General features: G+C 43.6%; 1 pseudogene; it reads left to right on the forward strand.

The window, feature by feature from the left end:
* The window catches only part of LOC111968465 (cation channel sperm-associated auxiliary subunit beta-like), a 59917-nt pseudogene that overhangs the window by 21086 nt on the left and 15761 nt on the right, over nt 1–23070 (forward strand).

The following is a 23070-nucleotide window of genomic DNA, read 5'->3' on the forward strand; positions in this document are numbered from 1 at the left end:
CATAGTTAAAGTATGTTCTGTTTGTCATAACATGTTTGTGTGTGTGTGTATACAGTATGTCTTCCTCACCTGTGTGTCCTCCTGGAGCGAAGACAGGTGCCAGCACGGCCACATCCCCGGCACAGGACTCTGGCTGACTTGTAGTTTCAGGACCCGGTGGAGATGTGGTTCAATGATACGAGACGACAACTCCTCCCCTATCGTCCACTGCAGGATGGCTCTAAGGGAGAGATGCCACGGCCAATGCAATTCTGAACAACTTATTGAAATTCACACTCATCTGCTAAGATACAACCTTAAAAGGGCAATCATTAGTTGAAACAATAACAATGTGAACACCCCGCATCTGTTTTGTTAAAAAGCTGAGGGATGGGCCTGGAGAAATGTAACCACTGTCAAATTCATAGAGAGCTATGTATACAAGACTGCCCATCAAAGATATGAACATTGTAGTTTTAAGCATGTTTAAGGCTATACAGTGTTTTTATTTTTTACAATGTTTACACATTTGAGTAAAACAAGCTTATAATTTGGGTTCTGATGGACAAACCACACTTCTTCTTGACAAACTTCTCGCTTTACCCGGAAGCTAGCCACACCAATGTGTTGGAGGAAACACCGTCAAGGTGGCGACCGCGGTCAGCTTGCAGGCACGCTGCGCCACAAGGAGTCGCTTTAGAATTCAGGCTGTTCTGAAGGCAAGGACAAATAGGACAAGGAAATCCCAGCTGGCCAAACCCTCCCTAACCCGCACAACGCTGGGCCAATTGTGTGCCGCCTCATATGCGTCTCCCGGTCATGGCCAGCTGTGAGACAGCCTGGGTTCAAACCTGGGTCTGTAGTGATGCCTCATGCACTGCCATGCAGTGTCTTAGACTGCTGCGCCACTCGGGAGGCCCCAGAATGCCCCTTTAATGTAAGTCTAACTGACTTACTAACTGTAAGTCGCTCTGGATAAAAGCGTCTGCTGAATGACGTAACATAATGTAAAATGTTAATAGGGATAGATAATATAGGAAATACTATCAACGCCTTTAACCATATTATCATTGTGGAAAACCCATCTCCTCTCACTATCTGGCGTTATGATCATAAAGAAAAGATTGCCACCTAGAGGTAAACAGGCACTGCAATTAATCAGAGTACACTATTTTTCTTAGTCATTGGCAAAAATATCCAAATTCAAAACACCCAGGGCTTTGTCATAAATTCACAATAGGCCCTTAGTCCCCTAGTCCAACCTCTGGCCACATCCAGTAGCGTTCCCTTCAGTGTGTCCAGGATGGACCTTGCTGCTGAACATAGAGAAGCCATGGAACATACTGAACTCCACATACCACTCATCCACAGGTGCTGCCACTAGGGGAATGGGGGGAAGAGAGAGAGAGGAGAGACAGAGAAAGAGGCAGAGAGGGAGAGGACAGAGGTTTAAATAGGCCAATCAAGCCTGTGAAGGGCTGCTGCAAGTAGTATTGTAGTAGTACTTCAATATTTCAAGTAGCCTCCTTGGTCTTCAAGTAAAAGCTGCGTGCTGAGCTCGTTTAGTTTCGCATTATCCATTGCCACTGCACTGTCAGGTTTCTCGAGTTGAAGTTAAGTCGCTTCCATTAATGAGCTTGAAATCACCTGACACATTTCCTGGTTTTTTTTCTGGTAACTAACTGCAGACAAACAGGCCATTGATGTGCCCTGTGTATACACTCACCAGACAGTTTATTAGGTACACCCTAGTACCAGTTCGGATCCACCTTTGCCTTCAGAACAGCCTGAATTCTTCAGGCATTCTACAAGGTGTCAGAAATATTCTACAGGGATGTTGGTCCATGCTGACGCGATGGCATCACACAGTTGCTGCAGATTGGACGGCGGTACATTCATGCTGCGAACAGCCTGTTCCATCTCATCCCAAAGATGCTCTATTCAGTTAAGGTCTGGGGACTGCGAAGGCCACTCAAGTAAACTGAACTCGCTGTCATGTTCCAGGCAATGTTTTTCCACTCCTCAATTGTCCAGTGTTGGTGATCACGTGCCCACTGGAGCCGCTTCTTCTTGTTTTTAGCTGACAAGAGTGGAACACAGTGTGGTTGTCTGCTGCAATAGCCCATCCATGACAACGATTGACGAGTTGTGCGTTCCGAGATGCCGTTCTGCACACCACTGTTGTACAGAGCCGTTATTGATCTGTTTGTGGCCTGCCTGTTAGCTTGCACAATTCTTGCCATTCTCGTTCGACCTCTCTCATCAACAAGCTGTTTTCGCCCACAGTACTGCCGCTGACTTGATGTTTACCAATTCTTGGTAAAGCCTAGACACTGTCGTGCGTGAAAAGCCCAGGAGGGTGGCCGTTTCTGAGATACTGGACCTGGCTCGCCTGGCACTGACGATCATACCATGCTCAACGTGACTTCGGTCACTTGTTTTGCCCATTGTAACATTCAATCGAACAGTAACTGAATGCCTCGATGCCTGTCTGCCTGGCCACTGGTCCATTTTTGGGAACCTAATAAACTGTCCTGTAAGTGTATGTCTGCATGCTTGTGCGCAGGGGTGGAATTAGAAGAAAAATCACTGTAACATCACAGGTAATTTAGCTTAAAAGCAAATTGCGCTTGTTAAATTAGTTTTACATTGGGAACTCAGTTCTCAATCATTCCAATTCAATTTTACCCCTGCTTGTACTCATTCATAGGACTTTGTCAGTGATCATTACTGAGGCCTTCTGTCCCCTCCCATTGTAACTGTAGGGGTGATTCTCAGTGTCACCAGATCTGCCTTCACCGCTCAGGCACGATGGTTCAATGCCACGAGATCACTATGTAGCTTGATCAATGAAGGTAGAGCATCTTATCTATCACGTTGCAGCTTTGATACATACTATATTACTTAGAATTGTATTTCAACATCCCTTATTCTGCTGTTTGATACGCAACGATACAGTGAGTGAGTGTGTTGTACAGTAATTTTCAGTGCATAGCCGGTCCTGTATTATTTGGTTATTAATGACTCTAATACCATTTTCACACACCCGAGGTGAGCCGAGCTGAGAGATTGCGTGAAAAGGGCCTTAATGGCTGTTCTCATTGTCCTCTACAGTGTGTGTGTGTCTGGCTGCTGACCAGTCTCTTGATGTTCCAAAGTGTGTGTGTCTGGCTGTGCAGGGATCTAACTTTTTCTGACTTACTGTGACCGCCACCTGTGCTTGGTGATGTGTGTTGTGTGTGTGTGTGTGTTGTGTGTGTGTGTGTGTGTGTGTGTGTGTGTGTGTGTGTGTGTGTGTGTGTGTGTGTGTGTGTGTGTGTGTGTGTGTGTGTGTGTGTGTGTGTGTGTGTGTGTGTGTGTGTGTGTGTGTAACTGACCTGCTATCTCCACAGTGTGTGTGTCTGGCTGTGCGGGGATCTCCATCGTGGACCTGAAGCTGACCAACTGTCACCTGTTCCTGCTGACCAACCGGGGCTCTTCATCAGCCAGGATCTCCTTTCCCTGTCACAGGCACTCTCAATGACTACACACACCTCATTTACACCATTAAAGATGGCACCGGGGGGTGGCTGCTGTTTATGGCTCTTTAACTTCTCTAGGGTATGTGGGACGGTAGCGTCCCACCTCGTCAACAGCCAGTGAAACTGCAGGGCGCCAAATTCAAAACAACAGAAATCCATAATTTAAATTCCTCAAAACATACAAGTATTTTACACCATTTTAAAGATACACTTGTTGTAAATCCAGTCAAAGTGTCCGATTTCAAAAAGGTTTTACGACGAAAGACATCAAAACGATTATGTTGGTATGAGCCAAGTCACAGAAAAAGACAGCCATTTTCCAGCCAAGAGAGGAGTACAAAAAAAGCAGAAAATAGATAAAAATGAATCACTAACCTTTGATGATCTTCATCTGATGACACTCATAGGACTTCATGTTACACAATACATGTATGTTTTGTTCGGTAAAGTTATTATATATAAAAAAATCTGAGTGTTAGACGGGACGCTACTGTCTCACTTGGCAAAAAGCCGAGAAAATGCAGAGGCGCCAAATAAATTATTCTATGAAAATTACTATAAAATCAAACTTTCATTAAATCACACATGAAAGATACCAAATTAAAGCTACACTGGTTGTGAATCCAGCCAACATGTCAGAATTCAAATAGCTTTTCGGGGTGAAAGCATACGATGCTGTTATCTGAGGATAGCACCATTGTAAACAAAGAGAGATACGCATATTTCAACCCTGCAGGCGCGACACAAAACTCAGAAATAAAATATAATTCATGCCTTACCTTTGACGAGCTTCTGTTGTTGGCACTCCAATATGTCCCATAAACATCACAAATGGTCCTTTTGTTCGATTAATTCCGTCGATATATATCCAAAATGTCAATTTATTTGGCGTGTTTGATCCAGAAAAACACAGGTTCCAACTTGCTCAAACGTGACGACAAAATATCTCAAAGGTTACCTGTAAACTTTGCCAAAAAATGTCAAACTACTTTTGTAATAAAACTTTTGGTATTTTTTAACGTTAATAATCGATCAAATTGAAGACGGGATGATCTGTGTTCAATACCGGAGGAAAACAACATGTAGCATGCTTTCTGGTCTCCCGACTCTAACAAACAGGACACGCCGAGTGACTCGACTTCAAGATGGCCGTACTTCTTCATTACACAAAGGAATAACCTCAACCAATTTCTCAGGACTGTTGACACCCAGTGGAAGCCGTAGGAACTGCAAGCAGGTCGCTTAGAAATTTGGTTTCCCAATGAAAACTCATTGAAAAGAGAGTGACCTCAAAAAAAAGAATTCTGAATGGTTTGTCCTCGGGGTTTCGCCTGCTAAATAAGTTCCGTTATACTCACAGACATGATTCAAACAGTTTTAGAAACTTCAGAGTGTTTTCTATCCAAATCTACTAACAATATGCATATATTATCTTCTGGGGATGAGTAACTGGCAGTTGAATTTGGGTATGCTTTTCAATGTTGCCCCCTACCCTAGAGAAGTTAACCAACTGACATAATGTTGCTGCTACCGTCTCTTATGACCGAAAAGAGCTTCTGGAAATCAGAACAGCTATTACTCACCTTGAACTGGACGAAGAATTTCTCTTTAATGAGTCGGACGAGAGGGATTTACTCCAAACACCCAAACAGGCCCTCATCCCCATCATTCGCAGGAGAAAAAGACGGAAGAGGTATCGTGGAAAGAGATCGGAGTGCAGATCCTCCAACGAGTGGTCAATCTGCCTTTGCCATCCGTACTATTGGCCAACGTACAATCGCTGGATAATAAATTGGATGAACTAAAAGCACGTATATACTTCCAACGGGACATTAAAAACTGTAATATCTTATGTTTCACCGAGTTGTGGCTGAATGACAACATGAATAACATACAGCTTCCGGGTTATACACTGTATTGACAGGATATAACATCAGTCTCTGGTAAGACAAGGGGTGGCGGTCAATGTATATTTGTAAACAACAGCTGGTGCTCGATATCTAAGGAAGTCTCAAGGTTTTGCTCGCCTGTGGTAGAGTATCTCATGATAAGCTGTAGACCACACTATCTACCTAGAGAGTTTTCATCTGTATTTTTCGTAGCTGTCTACATACCACCACAGACCGATGCTGGCACTAAGACCGCACTCAATGAGCTGTATACCGCTATAAGCAAACAGGAAAACGCTCATCCAGAGGCGGCACTCCTAGTGGCCGGGGACTTTAATGCAGGGAAACTTAAATCAGTTTTACCTAATTTCTACCAGCATGTTAAATGTGCAACCAGAGGGGAAAAAACTCTATAGACAACCTTTACTCCACACACAGAGACGCATACAAAGCTCTCCCTCGCCCTCCATCTGGCAAATCTGAACATAATTCTGTCCTCCTGATTCCTGCTTATAAGCAAATATTAAAGCAGGAAGCATCAGTGACTTGGTCAATAAAAAAGTTGTCAGATGAAGCAGATGCTAAACTACAGGACTGTTTTGCTAGCACAGACTGGAATATGTTCTGGGATTCTTCCGATGGCATTGAGGAATACACCACATCAGTCACTGGCTTCATCAATAAGTGCATCGATGACGGCCCCACAGTGACTGTACGTACATACCCAAACCAGAAGCCATGGATTACAGGCAATATCCGCACAGAGCTAACGGGTAGAGTTGCCGCTTTCAAGGAGCGGCACTCTAACCCGGAAGCCTATAAGAAATCCCTCTATGCCACCGACGAACCATCAAACAGGAAAAGTGTCAATACAGGACTAAGATCGAATCGTACTACACCGGCTCCGACGCTCATTGGATGTGGCAGGGCTTGCAAACTATTACAAACTACAAAGGGAAGCACAGCTGAGAGCTGCCCACTGACACGAGCCTATCAGACGAGCTAAATTACTTCTATGCTCGCTTCGAGGCATGTAACACTGAAACATGCATGAGAGCCTCACCTGTTCCGGACGACTGTGTGATCACGCTCTACGCAGCCGATTTAAGAACAGGTCAACATTCACAATGCCGCAGGGCCAGACGGATTACCAGGACGTGTACTCAGAGCATGCGCTGACCAACTGGCAAGTGTCTTCACTGACATTTTCAACCTCTGCCTGTCTGAGTCTGTAATACCAACATGTTTCAAGCAGACCAACATAGTCCCTGTGCCCAAGAGCACTAAAGTAACCTGCCAAAATGACTACTGCCACATAGCACTCGCGTCTGTTGCCATGAAGTGCTTTGAAAGGCTGGTCATGGCTCACATCAACACCATTATTCCAGAAACCCTTGACCCACTCCAATTAGCATACCGCCCCAACAGATCAACAGATGATGCCATTTCTATTGCACTCCACACTGCCCTTTCACACCTGGACAAAAGGAACACCTATGTGAGAATGCTATTCATTGACTACAGCTCACACTGATCCTAAACACAGGGGCCCCTCAGGGGTCCGTGCTCAGTCTGTACCTCCTGTACTCCCTGTTCACTCATGTCTGCACGGCCAGGCACGACTCCAACAGCATCATTAAGTTTGCCGATGACACAACAGTGGTAGGCCTGATCACCAACAATGAGACAGCATATAGGGAGGAGGTCAGAGACCTGGCCGTGTGGTGCCAGGACAACAACCTCTCCCTCAACGTGATCAGTACTGAGGAGATGATTGTGGACTATAGGAAAAAGAAGTACCGAGCACGCCCCCATTCTCATCGACGGGGCTGCAGTAGCGCAGGTTGAGAGCTTCAAGTTCCTTGGTGTCCACATCACCAACAAACTAACATGGTCCAAGCACACCAAAGACTGTCGTGAAGAGAGCACGACTAAACCTATTCCCCCTCAGGAGACATGGGTCCTCAGATCCTCAAAAGGTTCTATAGCTGCACCATCGAGAGCATCGTGACTGGTTGCGTCACTGCCTRGTATGGCAACTGCTCGGCCTCTGACCACAAGGCACTACAGAGGGTAGTGCGTACGGCCCAGTACATCACTGGGGCCAAGCTTCCTGCCATCCAAGACCTCTATACCAGGCGGTGTCAGAGGAAGGCCCTAAAAATTGTCAGACTCCAGCAACCCTAGTCCTAGACTGTTCTCTCTGCTATTGCACAGTAAGCGGTACCGGAGCACCAAGTCTAGGTCCAAGAGGCTTCTAAACAGCTTCTACCCCCAAGCCATAAGACTACTGAACATCTAATCAAATGCCTACCCAGACTATTTTCACCCCCTTTACGCTGCTGCTACTCTCTGTTATTATCTATGCGTAAGTCACTTAAGGACACAGGTCCTTACTAGTCAATAAATAGTTTATCTGAACAGTTTGTGTTGTGGTACTGATCTTTTTCTCTGAATATTACAGTTCACCTTGCTGTTCCTCCCTGCACTGGCTCAGGTCTGTAAACATGTCAGTTGTTCAAGCTATTCTCAGATATAGTAGGGGCATAGTGCCTCCAAAGAAAACAGTTAACAAGTCATTGTGTTTCTCCTTCATAGATGGACTACTCTGCCACCACCTTGTGGTTTTCCTCTCAATGTGTGACAGATCGCATCTATTTCAGTGGTATGGCTTTATCATGACCTCAAATAAATGAACAATACGGATTCATAACATGTTTTTTGTTGTTGTGGAAGACAGTTTCAAAATGTTTTCTCTTGTTTAGATGACACACTCAGTTTGATTTCCAATGAAGGAGAAGGTGAAAACCTGGTAGGTGTGATTGAGGGGGTTTGTTTATAATTGATATTATACAAATGTCTATCCTTGTGTTTCAACCTGAACTTCTCAATGGCAGCATTCTAGGTGTGTGTACAGTCAGTACCCCTTCACGAGGTGGTTCCTGTGCCAGGCCTCTGCTGCTGACATCGCAAAGAACCCCAAACACCGTTACCTGTCCTTCCTCCATGACCGCCACCAACACACTGGCATACTGCTCTCACACACTGAGGTACCTTTTCTATATTGTCTATATACAGTACCAGTCAAAAGTTTGGACACACCTACTCATTCCAGGGTTTTTCTATATTTTTACTATTTTCTACATTGTACAATAATAGTGAAGACATCAAAACTATGAAATAACACATATGGAATCATGTAGTAACCAAATAAGTGTTAAACAAATCAATATACACTACTGTTCAAAAGTTTGGGGTCACTTAGAAATGTCCTTGTTGATTAAAATAACATCAAATTGATCAGAAATACAGTGTAGACATTGTTAATGTTGTAAATGACTATTGTAGCTGGAAACGACAGACTTTTAATGGAGTATCTACATAGGCGTGCAGAGGCCCATTATCAGCAACCATCACTCCTGTGTTCCAATGGCACGTTGTGTTAGCTAATCCAAGTTTATCATTTTAAAGGCTAATTGATTATTAGAAAACCCTTTTGCAATTATGTTAGCACAGCTGAAAACTGTTGTTCTAATTAAAGAAGCAATAAAACTGGCCTTCTTTAGACTTTCTGAGTATCTGGAGCATCAGCATTTGTGGGTTCGATTACAGGCTCAAAATGGCCAGAAACAAAGAACTTTCTTCTGAAACTCGGCAGTCTATTCTTGTTATGAGAAATGAAGGCTATTCCATGCGAGAATTTGCCAAGAGACTGAAGATCTCGTACAACGCTGTGTGCTACTCCCTTCACAGAACAGCGCAAACTGTCTCTAACCAGAATAGAAAGAGGAGTGGGAGGCCCCGGTGCACAACTGAGCAAGAGGACAAGTACATTAGAGTGTCTAGTTTGAGAAACAGACGCCTCACAAGTCCTCAACTGGCAGCTTCATTAAATAGTACCCACAAAACACCAGTCTCAACGTCAACAGTGAAGAGGCGACTCCRGGATGCTGGCCTTCTAGGCAGAGTTCCTCTGTCCAGTGTCTGTGTTCTTTTGCCCATCTTAATCTTTTTATTTGCCAGTCTGAGATATGGCTTTTTCTTTGCAACTCTGCCTAGAAGGCCGAACCTAGAAGGCTGAACTTGAATCATCGGCATACATTGATACCTTTGTATCTAACCCATTAATTTCTATCCCCTTAATTTTATAATTGGATCAGATTTTCTTTGCTAACAATTCAATGGCCTTAAGAAACCCGTTCGGTGATAGAGGGAAACCTTGTTTTGCACCTCTTGACAATTCAAAATTCTCAGATAAATAAACATTACAGTGCCTTCAGAAAGTCACACCACTTGACTTTTTCCAAATGTTGTTGTGTTATAGCCTGAATTTAAAATGTATTAAATTGAGTGTATTATTATTTGTTGTCGCTGGCTTACACAAAATACACTATAATGTGTTATAGAATTTGAAGTTAGGATAGCCGAACATGTGAAAGTTGGTTTAGTGTCTCTAGCTTGAACGGTTCAAGAGTTAATGTTGGTGAGTTATTTATGCTAATGTATGTACATTTATATTGTTATATTTGATTAAAGTTTTTAAGAATTTGAAGACAGGATAGCCTGAACATGTGAAAGATGGTTTGGTGTCTCTATCTTGAATGGTTCAGGACTTACTGTGGGTTGGTTATTTTATGCAAAAATTGGAAGTTAGGATAGCCTGAATGTTTTAAAGTTGATCTTTTAGCTTAATTGGCCAAAAAGTAGCATCGTTTTAAATAGCTACCACTGTATTACTGTGGTCCTAATTCAGTGGCGGTCGGGGCCGTTTAAGATGAGGGAGGACGATTTAGTTTATTTATGCTATTACAGCATATTGGATGACTGTTATTCATATTCCATTCACCCAGATATAGGTTTAGTTTACTACATGATACTCACATTTTCTCTATACCCATCATGAGGTTGCTACAAACTTCCTACGAATGAAGGTTTACGATAGAGGTGCGTGCACAGGTCGAGAGAAAAAGTTGAGTAATGACAGACAGTGACACATTCAATACAGGCTTGCATACTCCTGCCTGCATCTAGCTGATCTAGGGTGTAATCATTAGTCCAACAGTTGCAAACAAGAGTTTATATTGGACAAATTCAGGTATGTTTATCTCTGTTTCATTCCGTTTGCTTCTGTTTAAGAAACGCTTTTCAACAGAATCGGCAGAATAAGTATTGAAGTTTCCCACATGAGGTTTCCCATGTGATCACATAACCTTTCACATACGCCACCACATCTGTATCAGTAACTGATTTAATCTGTATTCCTACACTTTGGACTTTAAAGTAAATACACTCAAGATAAACAATTATATTTATCATAGTGATTCAGGAGTAACATGAAAACAGAATAATATGCCCCACCAACATTAGAAAAACTATACAGAAMACTCTCAAATTGCTGAAATAATTATATGAAATCAACGATGAGAGAATATTCTGAATAACTGATAACTAAAATAGCAGTGCAGATGGCACTCTTTTGCTAAGTGCAGAGATGTATTATAGTTAATGAATGTGTGGCACACTAGAAAGATCAGCGTACCTCAAATCCAGAGGTTGTGATTTCAAATCCCAGGTGGGGTCATATTTTAGCTGAACAGCGATAACATATGGAAAAGCTCATTTGAAAACGTGATCACATGTGAAGTATTTCAAAAATACATGTTTTCACATGTGAGATATACGAACAAATGGACAAATCTCTGATCCATATAAGTTATCACGAGGGACATGACAGGGATGCCCTCTGTCCAGTTATTTATTTGCTTTAGCCACGGAACCCCTAGCATCAATAATTAGAACCAGTGTAGGCTGAGGGGAGGAGCTATAGGAGGATGGGTTTATTGTAATGGCGGAAATTGAATATATGGAAAGAAGTCAAACATGTGGTTTCCAAATGTTTGATGTGTTTGATAACGTTCCATTAATTCCATTCCATCCATTACAATGAGCCCCTCCTCCTTGCTCCTCCCACCAGCCTCCACTGATTTAGAACTCATGTCTCAATCTGGTGAATAGAGATTGGTGGAGAACAGCCAATGATGTGTATAAATCCTGGATGACTGACAGGGGGCGATGTATTGAAGCCACCGCGCAGCCATCTTGGTACTCCTCCTCCATTGTAATTTTTTTAAATATATTTTGGAAGCTATAGAAATGCATTTTAGAATGTCTTATTTTCTTTTTGACACCTTTATTCTATTTCAGACACCTTAATGCATACTTTCAATTATATTATGTGAGCTAAACCTTAAAAAATATGAAAACATTTCTGCGCTTTGCTAAAAGTTGCCCAGAATCAAGTCAATAATTGTGCGATTATCTGACAACACCAACTAAAAAGTAAAAGTCCTCAGGGACACTTGACATTAAGGCCTAGATTCAATCAAATCAAAATCAAATTGTATTTGTCACATTTTTTGTAAACAACAGGGGTGGACTAGCAGTGAAGTGCTTACTTAAGGGCCCTTCCCAACAATGCAGAGGGAAAGAAAATAGAAAAGGAAAACACGTAATAATAAAAGTAATAATAGATACACAATGAGTAATGATGACTATATACAAGGGGTACCAGTACTGAGTCCATGTTTTTTTTTATTTTTTTTTTATTTCACCTTTATTTAACCAGGTAGGCTAGTTGAGAACAAGTTCTCATTTGCAACTGCGACCTGGCCAAGATAAAGCATAGCAGTGTGAACAGACAACACAGAGTTACACATGGAGTAAACAATAAACAAGTCAATAACATGGTAGAAAAAAAAGAGAATCTATATACAATGTGTGCAAAAGGCATGAGGTAGGCAATAAATCGAATAATTACAATTTAGCAGATTAACACTGGAGTGATAAATCATCAGATGATCATGTGTAGAAGATACTGGTGTGCAAAAGAGCAGAAAAGTAAATAAATAAAAGCAGTATGGGGGTGAGGTAGGTAAATTGGGTGGGTAGTTTACAGATGGACTATGTACAGCTGCAGCGATCGGTTAGCTGCTCAGATAGCAGATTTTTAAAGTTGTTGAGGGAGATAAAAGTCTCCAACTTCAGAGATTTTTGCAATTCGTTCCAGTCGCAGGCAGCAAGAACTGGAAGGAAAGGCGTCCATGAGGTTTTGGCTTTAGGGATGATCAGTGAGATACACCTGCTGGAGCGCGTGCTGCGGGTGGTGTAGCCATCGTGACCAGTGAACTGAGATAAGGCGGCACTTACCTAGCATAGCCTTGTAGATGACCTGGAGCCAGTGGGTCTGACGACGAACATGTAGCGAGGGCCAGCCGACTAGGGCATACAGGTCGCAGTGGTGGGTCGTATAAGGTGCTTTAGTAACAAACGAATGGGACTGTGATAAACTGCATCCAGTTTGCTGAGTAGAGTATTGGAAGCTATTTTGTAGATGACATCGCGCAAGTCGAGGATCGGTAGGATAGTCAGTTTTTACTAGGGTAGTTTGGCGGCGTGAGTGAAGGAGGCTTTGTTGCGGAATAAAAGCCGATTCTTTAATTGATTTTGGATTGGAGATGTTTGATATGAGTCTGGAAGGAGAGTTTGCAGTCTAGCCAGACACCTAGGTACTTATAGATGTCCACATATTCTAGGTCGGAACCGTCCAGGGTGGTGATGCTAGTCGGGCGTGCGGGTGCAGGCAGCGAACGGTTGAAAAGCATGCATTTGGTTTTACTAGCGTTTAAGAGCAGTTGGAGGCCACGGAAGGAGTGTTGTATGGCATTGAAGCTCGTTTGGAGGTTAGATAGCACAGTGTCCAAGGAAGGGCCGAAGTATATAGAATGGTGTCGTCTGCGTAGAGGTGGATCAGGGAATCGCCCGCAGCAAGAGCAACATCGTTGATGTATACAGAGAAAAGAGTCGGCCCGAGAATTGAACCTGTGGTACCCCATAGAGACTGCCAGAGACCGGACAACATGCCTCCGATTTGACACACTGAACTCTGTCTGCAAAGTAGTTGGTGAACCAGGCAAGGCAGTCATTAGAAAAACCGAGGCTACTGAGTCTGCCGATAAGAATATGGTGATTGACAGAGTCGAAAGCCTTGGCCAGGTGATGAAGACGGCTGCACATAATGTCTTTTATCGATGGCGGTTATGATATCGTTTAGTACCTTGAGCGTGGCTGAGGTGCACCCGTGACCGGCTCGGAAACCGGATTGCACAGCGGAGAAGGTACGGTGGGATTCGAGATGGTCAGTGATCTGTTTGTTGACTTGGCTTTCGAAGACCTTAGATAGGCAGGGCAGGATGGATATAGGTCTGTAACAGTTGTCCAGGGTGTCTCCCCCTTTGAAGAGGGGGATGACCGCGGCAGCTTTCCAATCCTTGGGGATCTCAGATGATACGAAGGAGAGGTTGAACAGGCTGGTAATAGGGGGTGCGACAATGGCGGCGGACAGTTTCAGAAATAGGGGGTCCAGATTGTCAAGCCCAGCTGATTTGTATGGGTCCAGGTTTTCCAGCTCTTTCAGAACATCTGCTATCTGGATATGGGTAAAGGAGAAGCTGGGGAGGCTTGGGCGAGTAGCAGCGGGGGGGGCGGGGCTGTTGGCCAAGGTTGGAGTCGCCAGGAGGAAGGCATGGCAGCCATTGAGAAATGTTTGTTGAAGTTTTCGATTATCACGGACTTATCAGTGGTGACCGTGTTACCTAGCCTCAGTGCAGTGGGCAGCTGGGAGGAGGTGCTCTTGTTTTCCATGGACTTTACAGTATCCAGAACTTTTTGGAGTTAGAGCTACAGGATGCAAATTTCTGCTTGAAAAAGCTGGCCTTTGCTTTCCTGACTGACTGCGTGTATTGGTTCCTGACTTCCCTGAACAGTTGCATATCGCGGGGGCTCTTCGATGCTATTGCAGTTCGCCACAGGATGTTTTTGTGCTGGTCGAGGGCAGTCAGGTCTGGAGTGAACCAAGGCTATATCTGTTCTTGGTTCTGCATTTTTTGAACGGAGCATGCTTGTCTATATGGTGAGGAAGTAACTTTTAATTCTCACGATCACCAACCCTGATCCGGTAGCACCCCCCCCCCACCCCCCACTGATTAGCATAGCTAGCAAGCGTCACAAGTAACTTGTAGCATCTAAATATCATTAAATCACAAGTCCAAGACACCAGATGAAAGATACAGGTCTTGTGAATAAAGCCACCATTTCAGATTTTTAAAATGTTTAACAGGGAAGACACAATATGTAAATCTATTAGCTAACCACGTTAGCAAAGGAGAGGATTTTTCACTCCCAACAGTTTTTCCCTGCGTCAGTAGCTATCACTAATTCGACTAAATAAAAATATATATAGCCACTAACCAAGAAACAAATTCATAAGATGACAGTCTGATAACATATTTATGGTATTGCATAGTTTTTTTTTGAAAATGTGGCATTTTTCAGGTATAAATCACAGTTCTACATTGCAGCTGCATTCTGAAAAGGTGCCGACCCAGCCAGAATAATTACAGAGACCAACGTCATATAACTAATTACTCATTTTAAAACATTTCAGAAAAATACACAGCGTACAGATATTGAAAGCCCAACATCTGTGAATCCAAACAATATTTCAGATTTATAAAATGTTTTATAACGAAAACAAATGTAGCGCTAAATTAGCATAGCTATACCAGCAGATTCGGCTGGGCGCCCACGGCAAGATCACATGCACAACAGATATGATATAACATTTAAATTGGGGCTTACTATGGCTGCTCTTTCATCAGAATGTTGATCAAAGTGTCCATTGTCAAGATGAGTTGTTGGTTGCGTTCAGAGTCGTTCCTTTCCCACTCCATTTAGCACAGGTACCGGTGGAGTGGCACGTATTTCTCAAACGATACTAAAATCTAACAACTGAACACCGCAAAACTCCCTAAAAAATTCAAATAATCTGATTAAACTATATTGAAAAAACATACATTACGATGATCTGGTCACATGTATCAAACAAACTTCGACACGGGATAATAATGGCCGCACAACACAAGAAAAACGTAGCTCAAATTCCATCCAATCGAGAACCGGAAGTTGTCGGTCATGCCAAAGATTTTGCTATCATTTCACGTCGTCCCAGATAGACAAGAAATTTTTCCTCTGACGTCCTCTAGACACCCAGAGGAAGGCCAGTGAGTTGTGTTTGGGTCATAGGAGGCATGACCATATATAGGCAGAGCTTTGAAGCCAGCACAAACATCTTGATTTTATGTTCTTGGTCATGGAAAGTGCTGTGAAATGACTTCTGAATCACTCAGAGACAAAATTGAAACGGTTTTAGAAACTGGAGATTGTTTTCTTCCAACGGTATTATTTATATGCATATAGTAAGAGCAATAATTAAAGAAGAGGCAGTTTAATCTGTTGAGCATTTATGCTAATGCGAAAACAGCACCCCCTATATTGACAAGAAGTTAAAGAATGACCAGGCATCCTCAACTGACGGGATGAGGTCAATATCCTTCCAGGGTACCCAGGCCAGGTCGATTAGAAAGGCCTGCTCGCAGAAGTGTTTTAGGAGCGTTTGACAGTGATGAGGGGTGGTCGTTTGACCGCGGACCCGTGCGGATACAGGCAATGAGGCAGTGATCGCTGAGATCTTGATTGAAGACAGCAGAGGTGTATTTGGAGGGCAGGTTGGTCAGGATAATGTCTATTAGGGTGCCCATGTTTACGGATTTAGGGTTGTACCTGGTGGGTTCCTTGATGATTTGTGTGAGATTGAGGCATCAAGCTTGGATTGTAGGACTGCCGGGGTGTTAAGCATATCCCAGTTTAGGTCACCTAACAGAACAAACTCTGAAGCTAGATGGGGAGCGATCAATTCACAGATGGTGTCCAGGGCACAGCTGGAGCTGAGGGGGTCGGTAGCAGGCGGCAACAGTGAGAGACTATTTCTGGAGAGATTAATTTTTAAAATTAGAAGTTCGAACTGTTTGGGCATAGACCTGGAAAGTATGACAGAACTTTGCAGGCTATCTCTGCAGTAGATTGCAATCCTCCCCTTTGGCAGTTCTATCTTGACGGAAAGTGTTATAGTTGGGTATGGAAATCCCAGAATTTTTGGTGGCCTTCCTAAGCCAGGATTCGGACACGGCAAGACATCAGGGTTGGCAGAGTGTGCTAAAGCGGTGAGTAAGGCAAACTTATAGGGAGGGCTTCTGATGTTGACATGCATGAGGCCAAGGCTTTTTCGATCACAGAAGTCAACAAATGAGGGTGACTGGGACATGCAGGGCCTGGGTTTACCTCCACATCACCCGAGGAACGAAGGAGTAGTAGATGAGGGTGCGGCTAAAGGCTATCAAAACTGGTCGCCTAGAGCGTTGGGACAAAGAATAAAAGGAGCAGATTTATGGGCGTGGTAGAATAGATTCTGGGCATAATGTGCAGACAGGGTATGGTGGGGCACGGGTACAGCGGAGGCAAGCCCAGGCACTGGGTGATGATAAGAGAGGTTGATCTTCTGGACATGCTGTCTCAATGGGTGAGGTCACCGCATGTGTGGGGGTGGACAAAGGAGGTATCAGAGGTACGGAGGTGGAACTACGGGGTCCATTGCCAACCAAAACAATGATAATGATAACTAGCCTGAACAACAGTATGCAAGGCATATTGATATTTGAGAGAGACATACAATAAGGCATAAAGTGATTGCAGGTCTTGATTGGGAGAGCTAGCTAAACAACAGGTAGATAACAGCAGCAATAACAGGGTGCTAGTCTAACACAGCAACAACAGGTAAAAATGCGACGACTAGGCAGAGAGGGTCGGATTAACTACACACAGATCCTGAGTTAAAGCACAGAGCCGACAGATAAAACACAATATAACAGAATGGAGTACCGTGAATTAATGGACAGTCAAGCAGGCATCAGCTATGTAGCCAAGTGATCATAGTGTCCAGGGGGCAGCCGTAGATGGAGCAGGGAGGCCTCCACTAAGCTAGCACGCGGCGTTTAAAGTTAGTAGCCCGGGGGTGGTCTGCTCACGGAGGGGTCTGCTCAGACGGAGGCCGGTGAGGGCACAGCGGGTGGGGTATTAGTCTGCAGACCAGACGTGGTCGTGTCGACAGAGAATCCAAGCCGGATGGCGATGGCGAAAGAGAGGTTGTGAATTGTAGAATTGTGTTTGCTAACTGGTGCTAGCTTCGTGGCAGTGGCGCTAGCTGCGCTAGCTGCAAGCTAGCTGTGAGGATCAGAAGTAGTGGCTCAGGGATTACGGCAGGAAATCCGGCGTTGTTGTCGAGAACAGTCCAATGCTGGTAAATTGGTGAGTAATATCCAGGCTAATAACAGGGCTGGTGTCTGTGCAGAAGGTAAAAGCTGCTAGCAGCGGCAAAAAATGGCTAAATTAGCTTGTAGCTGATTTAGACCAGTTGTGATGGATTGGCAGGGCTCTGTGTCGGCAAAAAAGGTCCAGGCCAATTGGCAAAATATGTATTGTAGCACAAGAATTAGCCGGAGGACCTCTTCGGCTAGCCGGGAGATTGGCCTAGCTCGAGGCTAGCTCAAGGCTAACTGTTGCTTGCTTCGGGACAGAGACGTTAGCCAGGGGTAGCCACTCAGATTGCAGCTAGCTATCTGATCCGGTGTAAAGGTCCAGAGCTTGCGGTAGTAATCTGGAGATTTGGTAGAGAAAAAGCAGTCCGATATTCTCTGGGTTGATATCGCGCTGTGCAGACTGGCATGTATTGACCAAGCTGAGGCTGGCTGGTGTCCGAGTTAACGGTAAAGACCACTAGCAGTGACTAACTGATAACTAGCTAGTAGTTAGTTAGCTGGCTAGCTTCTGATGGGGGTTCCGGTTCTAAAGTATAAAAATAGCAGATCCGTACCACATTGGGTGTTGGGGGTTGCAGGAGAGTATATTCAGTCCGTAGATGGAAAGTGAGATTAAAATATAAACGGAAAAAACGAGGAAAACGATTATTTACACGGGACAAGACAAAACACACAAAACACACGTCCGACTGCTACGCCATCTTGGATTAGAATGTGCAGGGGTACAAAGTAATTGAGGTTGATATGTACATACAACTAGGAATAAAAATGACAGATAGTAAACAGCAGCAGCAGCGTATGTGATGAGTCAAAAAAGTTAGTGGAAAAAGGGTCAATTCAGATAATCCGGGTAGCTATTTGGTAAACTATTTAACTAACTATTTAGCAGTCTTATGGCTTTTGAGTAGAAGCTGTTCAGGGTCCTGTTGGTTCTAGACTTGGTGCATCGGTACTGCTTGCCATGCTGTCTATGAGTTGGGTGGCTGGAGTCATTGAAATATTAGGGCCTTCCTCTGACACCACCTGGTATAGAGGTCCTGGATGGCAGGGAGCTTGGCCCCAGTGATGTACTGGGCCTTACGCACTACCCTCTGTAGCGCCTTGCGATCAGATGCCAAACAGTTGCCATACCAAGTGGTGATGCAGCCAGTCAGGATGCTCTGAATGGTACAGCTGTAGAAGGTTTTGAGGACCTGAGGGCCCAAGCTGAATCTTTTCAGCCTCCTGAAGGGGGAAGAGGTGTTGTCGTGCCCTCTTCACTACTAGCATGAACAGCATAAGCAAACGATAGCTGACACCCGCATAGCTGGGGTTTTGACAGTGTCAGAGATGTTACTACATTAGAGCTGTCAAATTGGTGAGCAGCTGCTCGTGTGGTCATTGCCACGAAGCCACACCCGTCCTACTCGCGTTAGAAGTTCAGAATAAGAAAGTTAGGCTATATAGAAACAATGACACTAAAATTGAAAATCATTAAAGAAAATCATTATATTTTCATTCATATTTATATCACATTCCAGTGTTCCAACTTGTAAACAACGCTGCATGGGATTTCTCTTAATGCAGCCCTGTGCAGCCAATGGCAATTTCTGCTTCTGGTATAAAGCCAGGAGACGCTTGTGGATTTGCCAGCTGTTCCAGCTCCGTCATCGCCCACCACAACACACTGTGGTTGAACACTAGCGCAGATCTGATAGAATCTAGCCCTAAGTGCGTAAATGCTCTTGGCATTTGAACTTGCAACCTTTTGGTCTGGAGCGCATTAATATCTCAGCAATACCAGCAGATGGTTAATTGTTACCAAGAACATACAGTATATCCACACACTCTCAAAACTAAGAGTATGGTTATGGTATATCCCTTCCCTGGTGTACAAAAAGGTCAAAGGCACACATGAGGTACATATAGGAACTCACATGTTACTGAGCGGTACCTTTTAGGGTACATGTGTGGATAATTTCTTTTTTTAAAGTGTACCTTTTATTTAACTAGGTAAGTCAGTTAAGAACAAATTCTTATTTTCAATGACGGCCTAGGAACAGTGGGTTAACTGCCTTGTTCAGGGGCAGAACNACAGATTTGTACCTTGTCAGCTCAGGGATTTGAACTTGCAACCTTTCGGTTACTAGCCCAATGCTCTAACCACTAGGCTACCCTGCCGGATAATCTAGTATAATGTTACGTTTTCTACCCAATATATTAAATAAGCAGCTGCATTCATAACCATTTGGATGGTGGGAATTTACAAGTTGTGAAGTCGTAAATACCAGTTGAATGCATTCACGCCCTATGAAATGGTTGGGAAATGCCAATTGGCTAATGGCCAACAAGCAACATCAACCACAAACAGCTATCATGCTTGTAAACAAATTATAGAGTTCAAAAATCATATTAATAGATTGCTTTTTATAATGTTTTGTTGTTACATTTAACTGCCATGGTCATTTCCTTAGTAGGTGACGTCAGAGGCCAGCATGTGGGAGAAGTCAGAGCTGAGGGATGATAGACACATTTCCCACCATTAATTACCAGTTAGAGGGCCGTTCAAGTGGATTTTTCCCAGTTGCATGTGGTAAATTCCCACTTCCCACTTGGGTATGAACGCAGCATTAGGTAGGAGAGAGTAAAATGACACAAACATTATTTACCATTAATTTCTATTGGGTACAACATAATCCAAATCCAAGATGATGTAACATTGCAGTGTTCCTGGACGCGCTCCTCGACTCCTCTAACCTGGGTTCCTGCTCCTGCTGACTCCATGGTGGTGTGAAATTCTGTTAAGGGTGTGTACTGGAGGCAAAGTCAGGTGCAGGAGAGCAGAGTGTAGAGAACAGGSGCCCTTTTTATTTCGGTCCAACGAAAGCACAAAAGTACATAAATGTGCCCAAACACGGAACAATAGACAAAAGTATGGCGCGTAACAATACCCACATAACATAAATACAATTTCACACAAAGACATGGAGGGGAAAAGAGGACTAAATACATGCAGTGTGATTAGGGAATGAAAACCAGGTGAACAAGACAAAACAACTGGAAATATGAAAAATGGAGCTGCGATGGCTAGAAAGCCGGTGACGTCGAACGCCGCCCGAACAAGGAGAGGAGCCGACTTCGGCGGAAGTCGTGACATTCACAATCTTGATGTAGTCATTGGTGCTAGGAATATGGGACCAAATATAAACTTTTGACTCCTTTAATACACTATAAGTGAATATGACCCTTCAAATGGAGGGACTAGATACAGGAAATGCTTTCATTTCTAAATGGTAAAATAGATGCATGTACAGTACCATCAAAAGTTTGGACACACCTACTCATTCAAGGGTTTTTCTTTTTTTTTACTATTTTCTACATTGTAGTGACAGAATGCCGAGAGTGTGCAAAGCTGTCATCAAGGATGGGGTGGCTACTTTGAAGAATCTAAAATATATTTTATTTGTTTAACACTTTTTTGGTTACTAAATGATTCCATATGTGTTATTTCATAGTTTTGATGTCTTCACTATTATTCTACACATGTAGAAAATAGTAAAAAATTAAGAAAAACCCTGGAATGAGTGTCCAAACGTTTTGACTGCTACTGTGTGTATGTATATATATATATATATATATATATATACATTGAGTGAGTGTACAAATCATTAAGAACACATTCCTAATATTGAGTTGCACCCCCACCTTTCGCCCTCAGAACAGCCTCAATTCATCAGGGCATGGACTCTACAAGGTGTCAAAATCGTACCACAGCGAAGCTGCCCAATGTTGACTCAAATGCTTCCCACAGTTGTGCCAAGTTGGCTGGATGTCCTTTGGGTGAACACACGGGAAACTTGACACAAACCTGTGTGCCTGGCACATACTACTGTACCCCGTTCAAAGGCATTTATATATTTTGTCTTGCCCATTCACCCTCTGAATGGCACGCGTACACAATCAATGTATCACGACTCAGGATATGACCGAGATGCAGACATAAGAGGCGGATAGTACAGTTCTCAATAATTGTATAACAAAGGGCAGGTCGAGAACAGACAGAGGTTCATAATCAGTCAGGCAGGTATAGGACGGCAGGCAGGCTCGGGGTCAGGGCAGGCAGAGGTTCGTAATCAGGTCAGAGTCAGGCAGGTACAGGACGGCAGGCAGGCTCGAGTCAGGACAGGCAGAATGGTCAGAACCGGGAAAACTAGGAAACAAACACTTGAGAAACAGGAAAACACGCTGGTAGACCAGACAAGACAATGGGGAAGATAGGCGAAACCTAGAGGGGAGTGGAGACAAGCACAAAGACATGTGAAACCGATCAGGGTGTGACACAATGTCTCAATTGTCTCAAGGCTTAAAAGTCCTTCTTTATCCTGTCTCCGCCTCTTCATCTACACTGTTTGAAGTTGATTTAACAATTGACATCAATAAGGGATCATAGCTCTCACCTGGATTCACCTGGTCAGTCTATGTCATGGAAAGGTGTACTTAATGTTTTATACACTCAGTGTATAGCACAATCCATACAAAGTGAGTGCAATCCATTAAGTGTGGATTCCATTTGCTTTGTATGAGATTGATTTGATTGATTCAATTTGAGTCAATTAAAAATCCACTATCCCCAGATAGTATGATCATGAAATGATATTGTGTGTCTCTCTCTTCCAGCAGAAGGGTGCGATGGTGTCAGTGTTTGGTGTAAAGGCAGAGGATATTTTTAACGTCACACCAAGTTCCCCCCGGTGATTCTAGACTTCCAGCCCAGAGGGATCTTCTTGTTGGACAACCATGTTATTCTGTACGGCTCAGAGGTGACAGCACACACACACATACATCGCACACATGCATACGCACGCACACACACAGAGTTCAAATTACTTGACAAAATAAAAAATACCAGAGGTAGGAAAACTCAGGGTCCTATCTAAGTATGATGAATTTGTTACCATAATGTATTTCCCTTACCCAACCTTTGTCTGTGTATTATGATGTGTTTAGGTGTGGACATCGTCAGATAGAGGCTCTACCTTCACGTGGGTGTTCTCTCTAGACAATCAGATCGTGATAGACGCGCTGAGCTGTACTGTCATTGGTGTGGTAGTGTTCTTTACTGACCATGGAAACCTCTACATCATGAAGTCAGGTGGGACAACAACAATAGTGACGTTCCAGGTTATCTTTTTTTGCAGTCGTGCTTCCCAAATGATCCAATCTCGCAACGCCTGGAGAAGTTTGTAACTGCTCAGGAAGGAACCATGTTTGTTTGTGAACCCTTCTGAGAACAGGGTGACTGCAAAACAGACAACCTGGAACACCACCATCAACTCCTAAAGAATATGCTGCAGGATGTAGGCTTGAACCTAGGGCTGTTGTGGAGACCGTATTACCGCCACATCGGCAGTCATGAGTCATGCCCGCAGTAAA

The sequence above is a fragment of the Salvelinus sp. IW2-2015 genome, linkage group LG9 (genome assembly GCF_002910315.2).
Source record: "Salvelinus sp. IW2-2015 linkage group LG9, ASM291031v2, whole genome shotgun sequence".
NCBI lineage: Eukaryota > Metazoa > Chordata > Actinopteri > Salmoniformes > Salmonidae > Salvelinus > Salvelinus sp. IW2-2015.